Here is a 12,881-nt window from a genome sequence, read left to right as displayed (position 1 = left end):
AAATAATTTAGGAGATGCAGCCTGACCTTGGTCAGTGTAATCAAGTCACATAAAATGCTTATTGTGCTACCTGGGACTCAGAGCCCAATGAAGTGAAGATGAACACAATTAAATACTCCTGGCCTCAAGGAAATGCAGCCCCTGAGCAGACACCTGTGTCAAGGCAAGTGCAAGAGAGTGTAGGGAATACTTGATGAGAGGAGCTTTACAAGGTGGGAAGGCAGGGGTGGTCAGAAAGAGCTGGGAGTGAGGACCCAAGAAAGTCTCAGGCAGTTGAATATGAAGGTAGGAGTTTTCTTTCTTTTTCATTTTAAAAATTATTTTATGGTACAGTGCCGTAGACTCTGGGATTTCTCTTACTCTCTCCCCAAATTCTCTCCCCACCACTGATTTCCCCTGTATCGTTACAATAATATAATTCTTCATAAACAGGCATAAGTCCATCACTCTGCTGTTTAAGTGTATCTTGATATTGAAGGCATGGACAATGGCAGAGAGTCCAGCATCCTAATGTCAAGATATATTTAAAAGTTTCATTGGGGGTCCATCTTTGATCTGGAAGTAGAGATACATACTGCATTACATCCTCACATCTGGTTATAATAGTCTCCAATACATAGTTACTGTATATCTTCTTAAGTGTTTTGAAGAAATGAAAACAAAAGCAAAAACATCGAAATCCATGTTTACTCTGATCTTTGTTAGTGAGATGTATCTTCTGTAGGCAACAGATAGAGGGGTTTTGTTTTTTGATCCAGTCCACTAATCTATGCTGTTTGATGAATTTAAACCACTTGCATTCAGTGTTAATATGAATAGGTGATGATTTTGTCCTGTCATTGCTTGATTTAGTTTTCTGTTGTTATTTTATTGGGATGTTCTTCACATTTGCCTTTGGTTTTGGTGGCTGCTATTCTTTTTCTGTCTGTCAAGAGATCATCTTTAAGTATCATTGGTAGGGCAGGTCTGGAAAAGGTGTATTCTTTGAACTTTACTGTAGAAGAATTTTAATTCATTTTCAAAGACAAAGGAAAACTTTGCTGGGTATGTTATTCTGGGCTGAGAATTTTTGATTTTCGAATCTGGAATATGTTGCTCCAGTCTCTTTTTGCCTGTAGAGTTTCCTCTGAGAGGTCAGTTGTGAGCCTCATTGGGATTCCTCTACAGGTCAGTTGATTTTTTTTCATGTGCACATTTAAGAATCCTTTTCTTATATTGGACTGAAAAGATCTTGATTATTATGTGTTGTGGTGAAGGTCACTTTTGGTCAATCCTAATTGGAGTTCTGTGCCCCTCCAGGATGTTGTTTCCAAATACTTCCTCCATATTAGGGAAGTTTTCATTTATTATTTCATTGAATACATCTTTAAACCTAGCTTCTCTTTCTACATCTTCTGAAACTCCCATAACTCTTATATTTGGCCTTTTAGTAGTGTCACTTAATTCTTGAATACTTTTTTTAAAGCTTGATCCAGCTCTGCTCTCAGCTTTTTGATTATTTCCTTGGTGAACTTGCCTTCCCACTTGGCTGCTCGTGGAGCTCTGGCTACTTGTGTAGCTTGGATCACCACTCATTGACTGCCAGTGGGGTGTCTTGCCATTGAAACACAACTCTGTTGTCTCCAGTGCTTCCCTGTGTCCACCAGTCTCCAGGTGCCTCTCTGCCACTGGCCTGTCCTCCCCTATTTCCTGGAATCTACCCTGTCTGCTTCACCCTGACCAATACATTTCCGCCTGTTTAAACATGTCCTTATCATATTCTGCCATCTTGATTCTCAAATGGGAGTTCCTTGATGGACAAAAGAACAGAGAGGGAGAGAAGGCACACTGTGCAGATGCAATAGCATGTGCAGAAGCAGTTGTGAGATCTGCATAACCAGTGGGGTTTGGGGAGGAGCTTCTGCTAGGTGAAAAACATTAGTTCCTGGATACGGTCAGGTGGTAGGGTGTGTAAAAGGGGAGACATTGCAGGTCAAGGTTTGTCAGCATGCTTAGCTGCCTTTTAGTGTAGTCCAGTCACTCTCTTCAGAATCGTAGGACATTTGGGAAAGGACCCTGGCTTTGGCATTGTGTTTGGAATACAGGATTTATAATTGTATCCATAATTTCTTTTTCCTAAGTGACAGCCAGGGAAGGGAACAGCTTTTCCTGAGGCTGCCTCTGGCCTCTGAAGCTAATGCTGATGCACTCATCACAATCAGGCAATGTGGGGGACATGACAGACTCCTTACTTCTTCTATAACCTTTACAACTGTCTAGTGAGTCCTTTAATCAGGTGGAGTAAAGCAGCCCTCCGGGTGGAGCTTGACTACCAGCTGCACGTTGTAGGCTGCTATGGAGGATGCCTCCATTGTGTGGAGCAAGTCATTTTGTTGAGCTGTTGGGCCTGAATGAATTCAGTGATCCAGGCTGTGCTAGGTCCAGAGTTGCTATCAGAAAGAAAACAAGGGAGATGTCCATGTCTGTCTGCCAAATGTCACACCTCCTAGGTTTAGAGCTGGCCAGAGTGACTTGCTGATGTCTCTCCTGCTTCCGGGAGACACATCGATCTTCCCTTGTGTATGCCATGCTCTCTCTGACATTGCAGCTAGGCCTGGCTCTGCTGCTTCATGTGGACCTGACTGAGCCTGCTTGTTCCCCGAGCTCTGCCTGCAGTGTACAGCAGCTTGTGCATCTGGAGCAAGATGCAGGAGGACTTTATCCCCTTCCCTGCCCCCAACTCCCCCACCCCTGTGACACTTTTTAGGGTTTCTGTGTAATGGTATAAGCAAGAGAATGCTAGGAAAGAAAACCAGGGGACAGAGGCTGTCTCTGTGGCCTGGTGGATTCTTTGTTGAGCTTTGAATAGTAGCTGTTCTTCAGGCCTGTAAGAAGGAAGTTCTGAATGAGCTGGGCAGGTAGATGTTTCCCATGGGTAGGCCCAGATGACAGCATGGTGCCTGGGAGCAGAAGGCAGATAAGAGGGGAGGGAAAACACTAAAACAAGTGAGTGGTTGGGGAGGAAAGAGGGGGCAGACATGTTGAGTTCCCTGAGCTGAAAAGGAAGCTTTCATGGAAATGGAGGTTCCTGCCCTTGACCTTAGTTCTCTGCTTACATTAATCCCAGTCATTTTTGTAATAATCTTTTCCAACCACAATTTATAATTTTGGGATCTTCTAAAATTTTTTTTTAGTATTTGGAAAGTTCTAGAGGTATTGTCCTCAACGTAGCTCTGGGAACAGGAATAAGGGATGTGTACATAAGACCTATATTACTTAAAACAACAACAGAAAAATATTAATGGAGCGTATTATATTAATATAAAATTCCTATGTCTCAGCATCTGGAGAGTCCTGTGCAGGGACTGTCAAACTTTTAGGAATTGTGTACCTTCCTTTACCACCAGGCACTTGGTTGTATTGACTTTTATGCGTGCAAATCTGGTCTTTCCTCTGTGACTTGATATCCTTAGGGGGCAGAGGAGCTCATATCTGTGAATTTCTACCATGCCTCATATTTGTTATTTCATTCCCTCTTCCCAGACTTCCTCCCCTACATATAGATAGATTTTATCCCTATTGTATAAGTGAAGACATTGAAGATCGGAGGGTGAGATCAGGTGGGTAGTCCATTTTATTAGGAGATGAGGGCTAGAATTAAGAGGGATCAGCCATCTTGGACAATTTTGCCAGGTATGCTACCAAAGCTATGGTTTGATTGTTGTTTTAAAGGTCACAAATACAAAAAAAAAATTCTTTATTCAGGTCAGGTGTGCCTGGATTACAGGTTTGGCATTCCATCAGTGCCTTCGAGGTGAGTACTGGTGAGCTGGGTAGATGCCCCCTGTCTCTCACAGCTGTGGGCTGAGTTGGGTTGAGAGAGCCAGTGGCACAGAAGGTAGATAATTGATTTTCTTTTTATGAGCATTCATTTGAGGTTACTTCTCCATCTGTTCTCCTTCTGTGGCTTCATAAGGGTCACGAGGGTTGGACCTGTCCTTCTTTGAGGTCACTTCTTTTTCATCGGAGAATTGGTGTTGAGTGTGAACTGAGAGTGCTGGGTAAGTTGCCTAGATTTGGGATTTTTCCAGATTGCATATCCTTGATTATAACAGGCTCTTTGTAGCTATCCAATGAATTGATTTCAAGCATGGCTATTCATATAGGAATCCAAGGCTGCTGGCGGCAGGGCTGGAAGACAGTGGTTGCCTGATTTATTAGGCTAATGCCTCGTAGGATGGTTCTCTGGGAATGGAGGCCTCATGGGGTTATTGATTATAGTCTATGATGGATTTGATGCCAGTGGCATCTGCTTTTAGCTCTTTCTTTGTGTAGATCCAGGTTAAGGACCATAAGGAATTATCTCTTTGGTTTCACAGTTGCTTCTGTCCTGGAAGAAGGGAAGACTTGAGGACACTTTCCCAGGAATTTGCAAATGATCAAGGTTATGTTAAAGTCATGACTGCACCACAAAAAAGCCTTGCTATCTGGTTTTCTGTCAACACATTGAGCCACTCTTTCTCCATCCATGAAATGTGTTAATTGATATTCCTGATAATGCCTGTTAAAGTTAAACCTGTCTTAAATAGGTTCCAGTATCAGTACAAATGGAAAATATGTTCATAAAAGTTTTAATGTAAAGTAAATTACATAGGATAACAGGTATTTGAAAATTGTTTGTCTTTATATTGTATAGTGAAGGATATTTTGGTATTGAGATAATAATTATGGCCACAATAGATTTTATTTTCTACATTTTCCTTCATTCATTATTTTCATTTTTTCTTTCAGTGTTTGGCATAAGGTGCACAGTCAATAAAATTTTTTTTTTTTATCTGAAGAAAAGCATGAAGTGTCAGATGTTAGGCCTAGCAATTAAGACACCTATATCCCACATGGTAGAGCCTGGATTTGATATCTGGTTCAGGTTCCTTACTCCAGCTTTCTGCTGATACAGATTGTGGGAGGCAACACTGATTGTCCAAGTAATTGGGCTCATGCCACCCATGTGGGAGACCTGAGTTGAGTTTCTGGCTCCAGCCTGGACATTTGGGAATCAAGGCCTGTCTGTGTCTGTCTGCTTGTGTATCTCTCAAGTAAGTGAATACAAATGAAAAATAAAGAAAAGTATGAGTTAGTTGAGCAAAAATCTTAGGTTGTGTGTTAGGCCTGTGGAGACAGAGCCTTGTGTTAGCATGAAATGTAGATCTAAAGCAGAAACAGGCAAAGACATCTCCATGAATGCCTCAGTAGGGAACCCAGAGTGAGGGGGCACCTTGTGGCTGGGGGAGCCTCACATATGAGAGAGAGAGAGACAAAAGGGTGGCTGCTCCCTGACCTCTGTATCTGAATGGCCTTCTTACAGTCTGTATGCTTGCCTTTGGAGGTTCTCAAGTGGTATGAATCTGCTGACTTTCCTCCCTTCTTTCTTTCATATCTTCAGGGATGTTTGACAATGTCTGGAGACATTTTTGGGGGGACACTGATGAGGTGTAATAGTGGGCACTGCTGGCATCTAATGGGTCGAGGCCAGGGGTACTATGTTGGATGCTTCTCCAACAAAGTATCAACAGTGCTGCTACTGGAAAATCCTGGTCTGCACTTAATCTTTGGCCTCTGAAGTTCTTTGATGAGCACTTTTAGGAGGAAATACAAGGTGTGGCTGCTAAGCCAAATGGGAGATTGAGGCACCAACTAGAAGCCTGGTCTCATGTCTACCTGTTGGAGGCTGGAGAAGGAATTTTCCCTCCTCCATTCAAGACTCGCTTGAAACTAATGGAGTACAGTTGGTTAATAGCTAAAGTGGGTTGAGATACATGTTGCTACCTACCTGTCAATGACATTTTCACCAAACATGAGCCTAAAGAGCTTGTGCAAAATGGATTCAGCATCGTGCTGGGTGATTGTGACAAGAGGGACAACCCGTGTGAAATGTTTCCTACATGGTTGTCACAGGCCCATCAGCATGAAATGAAATCTCTTTCAGTCAGTCTTTTAGGACCTGAGGCCCAGAAATAGACTTCAAGTGGAATTAGTCAGGTTGATTAAGTCTTCTAAAAAAATCCCCATCTAAAATGTTTTTCTGGGTCAGCTTCCTTATTTTCTGGACCATGGATCCCAGGTCGAATCATTTGTTTTTGGAGCTGAATGATGATAGCAAAGAAGCAGGTTAGAGCGAATATTTCTGTCCAAGGCAAGGTTGGTGAGATACAGGTTGAGGGAGGAGGCAATGCAAGCAGAATTTCATGAAAGAAATAGAAAAAAAGCAAAGGGCTAGAGAGAGGTAGCTAATGCCCACAGTCTAGCAAAAATTTGCTGTGTGGATACTGTTTCTAGGGGCTTGCTACCATTCATCTATTTAGATGGTTTCTCTGGTTGAATTTGGAACCTTGACATAAAGTGAGGACTCTGAATCTAAGGTCCTTACAGTCATTCTTTTTTATTTATTTTTAATTTTGAAATTTTGATTGGAAAGTCAGATATACATAGAGGAGGAGAGACAGAGGAAAATCTTCTGTCTGATGATTCACTCCCCAAGTGACCGCAACGACTGGAGCTGAGCTGATCCGAAGCCAGTAGCCAGGAACTTTTTTCAGGTCTCTTACATGGGTTCAGGCCCAAGACTTTGGGCTTTTCTTAACTGCTTTCCCAGACCACAAGCAGGGAGCTGGACGGGAAACAGGGCCACTGGGATTAGAACTGTTGCTTATATGTGATCCTGGCACATATGAGGCAAGGACTTTAGCTGCTAGGCTACTGAACTGGGCCCTGGACAGTTATTCTTGTTGAAAATTTGTGGAATGGACTGAATGTTTGTGTCCCTCCCTCTTTCCTTCCCCTGCTATGTATGTATTGATTCTTAATCCTCTACTTCATGACATTAGGAATTAGGACTTTGGTGAGGCAATCAGAAAGGAATTAATGCTATGTGAAGGAGACCATCAGGAGCTCATTGGTGAGAAGGGGCTCTCTGTTGCAATGTCCTGGGCTGCATGCTGTGTCCTGGTGATGTGTCTGACAAGATGGCTGCTCTTGGTGCTGTGGTCTGGCCTGGAGAATATGACACAGATCAGTGACAGAAAATAATACAATACAACGTGATACAATACACTAATGCAACATGATAAGATGAAAAAGCAAACAGATGCTGATATTGAACTCAAGTTGGAAGAGGCAAGCCTGGTCTCAAAATGGAGGTAAAACAGCTGCCTGGTCGCCCCCAGCTGACTCTGGCTGTTAGTGCTGGAGAGAGGAGGGTCATGATCCAAAGGAAATAGAGCAGTTAAGGAAACTGTGGTCTGAGCTTTGAAACTATAGACGAAAGTTTGAGAGAACTTTTTGAGAAATGGGCACACTGACAGGTTGTATGCTAAACATTTTGAGAAATGGGGCACACTACAGGTTGTGTGCTAATGAGAGACCCCCTCAAAAATGTTCCAGGAGCTTTGGTTTTGTGACTTACTCTTGTGTTGAAGAGGTGGGTGCAGCAATGTGTGCTCACCACACAAGGTTGATGGGCGTGTCGTGGAACCAAAGAGATCTTTTTCTAGAGAGGGTTTGGTAAAGCATGGTGCCCATCTAAGAGTGAAGAAAACTCTTGTTGGTAGTATTAAGTAAGATATGGAGGAATATAATTTGAGAGACTACTTTGAGAAGTATGGCAAGAGTGAAACCATAGAAGTTATGGAAGACAGAGTGGCAAAAAAAGAGGATTTGCTTTTGTAATTTTTGGGGATCATGGTATAGTTGATAAAATTGTTGTTCAGAAATACCACACTACTAATTGGCATAGTTGTGAAGTAAACAAAGCCCTTTCTAAATGAGAGATGCAGTCTGCTACTGAATCATTGAGAGGCTGTGGAGGTGGATCTGGTTGGGCAGGAAACTTTGAAAGTGGTGGAGGTAATTTTGGCCATGGTGGAAGCTTTTATGGAAGAGGAGGTTATGGTAGTGGAGGTGGTGGCAGCAGAGGAAGTTATGGAGGAGGTGATGGTGGATATAATGGTTTTGGAGCTGATGGTGGCAACTATGGTGGTGGGCCTGGTTACAGTAGCAGGGGAGGCTGTGGTGTGGTGGACCAGGATATGGAAACCAAGGTGGTAGATGTGGTGGAGGAGGATGTGATGGTTACAATGAAGGAGGAACTTTTGGAGGCAGCTATGGTGGTGGTGGAAACTACAATGATTTCAGAAATTATAGTGGACAACAGCAATCAAATTATGGCCCCAGAAAAGGGGGCAGTTTTGGTGGGAGAAGCTTGGGCAGTCCCTATGGTGGTGGTTATGGATATGGTGGTGGAAGTGGTAGATATGATAGCAGAAGGTTCTAAAAGCAGCAGAAAAGGGCTACAGTTCTTAGCAGGAGAGGGTGCGAGGAGTTGTCAGGAAAACTGCAGGTTACTTTGAGACAGTTGTCCCAAATGCATTAGAAGAACTGTAAAAATCTGCCACAAGAGGAATGATGATCCATAGTCAGAAAAGTTACTGCAGCTTAGACAGGAAACCCTTCTTGTTCAGGATTGTCATAGCCACTTTTGGCCAAAAGTACGGCTATCGATTAATGCAATGTAGTGTCAATTAGATTTGCATTCCTGAGGTCTTTTATCTGTTGTAGCTTTGTCTTTTTTCTTTCTTGTTACATCAGGTACATTGCCCTGTAAATTGTGGTAGTGTTACCAGGAATAAAAAGTGAAGCATTTTTTAACTTTTCAATATTTGTGTAGTTCAGTTTTTCTGTTTTAGTACAGAAACTTTAACACAAGGCAGATTTGCAGGTGTTTCCCTGTGAGTTAGCAGGTAAAGAAGATCATTGTTAACTACTATTTTGTATGAATTTTGCTAACGTTAACTGTAAAGAAATACCTACTGATTTGTGGGCTAAGGGGAATCTGTTCTCCCCATATCCAAACAATGATATGAATGGGTACTGGTACATGGAGAGAATAAATATTTGTATGTTTGCAATGTGTATTTTAGACAAATAGGATTGGATATTTAAATTAACATATTTGTGAATTTAATAGTGTTAAGGTTATCTTCAAATGAAAAATCTCAAAATTCAAAAAAAAAAAAAAAAAGAAAAAAAGCAAGCGTATGCTACGGGTGTCCATGCAAACAGCCCAGATCTGGGGTTGGGAGAGGGATCAAAGGAAGAGTGACTGCTTGTTCATGTGGGTTCGTACAGTGAGAAGGTGCCATCCACGAAGCAGGCCCTGTCCCATACCAAATGTGGGTGACCTGATAAAAAACTTCCAAGCTGTGGAACCGTGAGAGGTCAGTGTGTGATGTTTATGATCTGCTCAGGCGTGGTGTTGTGCCCTGTTCCCCAAATGAATTGCAGCAGCCTTCCTGGCAGAAACTGTGACAGTCCCATCTGCCTGGCTTTCCAGCCATCCTGTACACGTGGGTTAAAGAAGGTACATTAAAAGTTAAGGAAATCATTAAGGCAGATGTGCTTGTTATCAAATCCCACTATGACAGAATTTAGAAGCAAAGCGTAAAGTCTGACATAGGCAGCTTCAGAGCAAATACAAAGGAAAGCCTTCCTAGAGTGTCTTTTATAGAACATTTATCCTCTACAATAAAGCATAGACTTACATTGTATAAGAGTTCAAGACCTTGGACAAATGAATAGATTTATAATGGGCTATTAAGGGAGTCAAAGGCTACTTGGAATAAATCAGAGTATTATCAAGTTTTGACATCATGGGAGATTTTAAATGCCTCGGTTACACAGCTGGAAGGAGATCCTGGATGACATAAGGCCTGGGGACAAAATGGTGAAAATGTGTTTTCCCTTAGAGGATGTCCTGAGCTACATACACTTCTATTTTTAATAATTCAGTTTCTCATGAACTTTTGAAATACTCTTATACAAACATTCTTTCTCATCTCTCTCTGTCTCTCTCCTTTCCCGAAGGAAGGCTTATAGTAACTGAGAGCTAATTGATAGCTGCATAGAGCAGACAGGTATGCTGCCTGATTCTCTGCCTGATCTCTACTTGTCATACTTGGCCTGTGTATCCTGTCTTCTTTACTAGCTTTCTTTTTTTTAGACCTCGATTCTGAACCAAACTGCTTATTTTCTCCCCTAAATCACCCGTGACTGTGGCTTTATTTCTTTCAGAACTCTGAATCTAATTCTTCCGTTCATCACTGTAGGAATTTTTTTTATGTATATTCATTTGAGAGTTAGAGTGAAGACATTAGCTTGTCATCAGATGCAGCTATGGGATGCATTGATTCTCCTGTGGAAGTTTTTTATGTTGATTGTGGCAGGGCATGGAAAATAATTTTCTGTTTTATTTTAAAGACTTATTACTGGAAAGGTAGATTTACATACACACATGAGAGAGAGAGAGAGAGAGAGAGAGAGAGAGAGAAAGAGAGAGAGAAAGAGAGAATTTTCTATCCAACGGTTCTCTCCCCAAATAGCCATAATAGCTTGAGCTGATCTGATCCAAAGCAAAGGGCTGGATCTGCCATGTGAATGCAGGGGTCCAAGGACCTGGGCTGTTCTCTGCTGTCCTAAGCAGGAAGGTGTCAGAACTGGAGCAGATGGGACTTTTACTAGTACCCATTTGAGATACCAGTGCTACAGACATGGTATGCCATGATGCTGGCTGGAGAACAATTTTCCAGGAAAGAACTCTAGCTGAGTTGAAGGACTGCCCTCTTGTTTTTTAGGAGACTGATTTCCTAACTTATGTAGAATTGGAAACCAGTTTTTCAATCCATTCATTTTTCCTGTTTATTTTCTTGAATCATTCAGTGATGATTTGTGAGTTTCGGGGTATAATATGGCTTTCACTTTAGGGTTGTTGACATGGCTTTTCCCATGCCATGTTGTACTGCACAAAGACAATGCTATAATTTGGTGAAATGCACAGGCAGGTGGCACAGTCATGGAGAGAATGCTTTCTTCTCTTTTGTTGCTGGATGCTCTTTTCCTTGGGTGCACTTGACCTAGTTCTCCTCATCTTCCTCTACAATTACATCAACATTCACCTGGGTTCTACTCATTCTTAAGAGCAGCCTGTAGCCATGGTCTCACTGTGGCTTTGTCTATCACATCTGTCCTGTAATTGACTCTTTACACTCTAATATTTTCATCTGAAATGTGGACTAGAGCTTGAGCCAGGAAGGCATGCAGTTAGGGTGGAAGGAGAATTCTGAGAAAGGGAGTTCCTTTTAGTTTTGGTTTCATCTGTTACGACACTAGATAGAGTGAAGTATAAGACTTCCTTTGATCGAGACTACCTTGCCAGGCCCCTGAATCTTTCTTCGTAAACTAAGAAAAATCACTTCTGTTATTTAATTCAACAGATGAGGAGAAACTTAAAAAATGAATGTAGGCTTATCATAATAAGTGAAACAATACAGAGATATATGTATGAAATAAAGTAATGTTTTCTATACTACCCGATTCTCTAAAATCTTATCATGAAATAACTAATGTTAAAAGACTGATGTGTATATTTTCTTCATAGCTATCTTGATACTATACAAGCTTATACAAACATGCCTGACCTACGTTCCCCCCCACTGCCCAGTTGTAAGGGAGAGGGAACACCTCCATCTTATGTTGTTTTTTCTCCTAAAATTGCATCATAATCATCTTGGATTAGCAAGTGTCCCAAACCCAGCTATGTCCAATGCCTAAGAGTAATGAGCACTTGAAATACGGTTAATTTTATAATTTAGTGGGAAAACAGAAACAATGCAAAATCACATCTCATTAATTATTTTTGTCAATTATAGATTGGAACAAAATATTTTGAATGTATTGAGCTAAATATATGACTAAAATAGATTTCATCTTCTTTTACTTTTAAAAGTGTGGCTGTTAGAGATGTAAAATTACCTGCATTACATCTGTATGCACAACACTGCTCTAACCATTCTTCCTAATAGATACATTATGTTCCAAAGAGCTTCATATAAAGTTAGTAAGTTGGTAATCTGTTTCTGTAGCTAAAGTGTTTTGTTTAAATCTCTTTCTAAGGAGAACACTTTATTTGACTATCATAGTCTAGGAAAGTGGTTATTTTTTTTGAAAACCACACCAGACCAGTCATAACTAATGCAAAATACATATTCCTAATTGGATATTGAACAACTTGCAAAACTGATAAATTATACCTGTTGTAGTAGTGATTCCCTTGGGTGCTGTTCATTTTGAAAAGTTGACATATTATATAAATACTTTGGCAGAGCTACTTATATGCAATGATGATGATGGAGATTGCTGCTACGGCTAGAATAGGTAAAGACAGGAAGGATTCAGAAAATTTTAAATTTGTTATAGAATTTGCTCAAGGAGAGGAAGGTGGCATTGTAACTTGGAAGAATATTCTAAGAGGAGCAGTAAACTGATGGAATTGTAGATAAGCTATATAGAATTTTTTTTCCTTTTAGGCAGAAAAAAGCATCTTATAGGGGGATGGAGTTTGGTCTTAGCCATTTTAAAATTGTGAGATTTTGGAAACTCAGTACAATTCTCTGGGTCTTGGATTTCTCATTTAGAGAAATGAGGGAAAATTATCCCCATTTTGTACTCTTTACTTTTATGCCACCATGTCTTTTGAAGTTGGTAGAGCATAATGATTTTAAATATATTACACATCAAATTATTTTATTTATTTTATAAAAAGTACAGTCATTTTAATAACTATGCAACAGTAATGTCATAAGTACATGCATCATCTTTACTTCAAAGAAACTAAATTGTGTTCCCACTTTTCCTCTCATTTCCTCTTATTTTGTGGTCATGGCTGTAGAGAACTCAGCCTTGCTGATGGTTGCAGCATTAGTGGTCTAGTGTCTCAGTTCTGTCCTTAATTTTGTTCCCTGTCTTTAAAATACCCCTGGATACTGTTTTCTAATATCTTCAAGACATGTTCA

At 40.8% G+C, this 12,881-nt stretch overlaps 1 pseudogene; it reads left to right on the top strand.

The window, feature by feature from the left end:
* The first annotated feature begins 7,169 nt into the window (after positions 1 to 7,169).
* Positions 7,170 to 8,310, top strand: LOC121159886 (annotated as a pseudogene).
* Positions 8,311 to 12,881: the final 4,571 nt, after the last annotated feature.

The sequence above is a fragment of the Ochotona curzoniae genome, unplaced genomic scaffold (genome assembly GCF_017591425.1).
Source record: "Ochotona curzoniae isolate NIBS_2020 unplaced genomic scaffold, NIBS_Ocur_1.0 contig_430, whole genome shotgun sequence".
Taxonomy (NCBI): Eukaryota; Metazoa; Chordata; class Mammalia; order Lagomorpha; family Ochotonidae; genus Ochotona; species Ochotona curzoniae.
The sequence above is the reverse complement of the archived record's forward strand: the minus strand, read 5'-3'. Positions and strand labels throughout refer to the sequence as shown.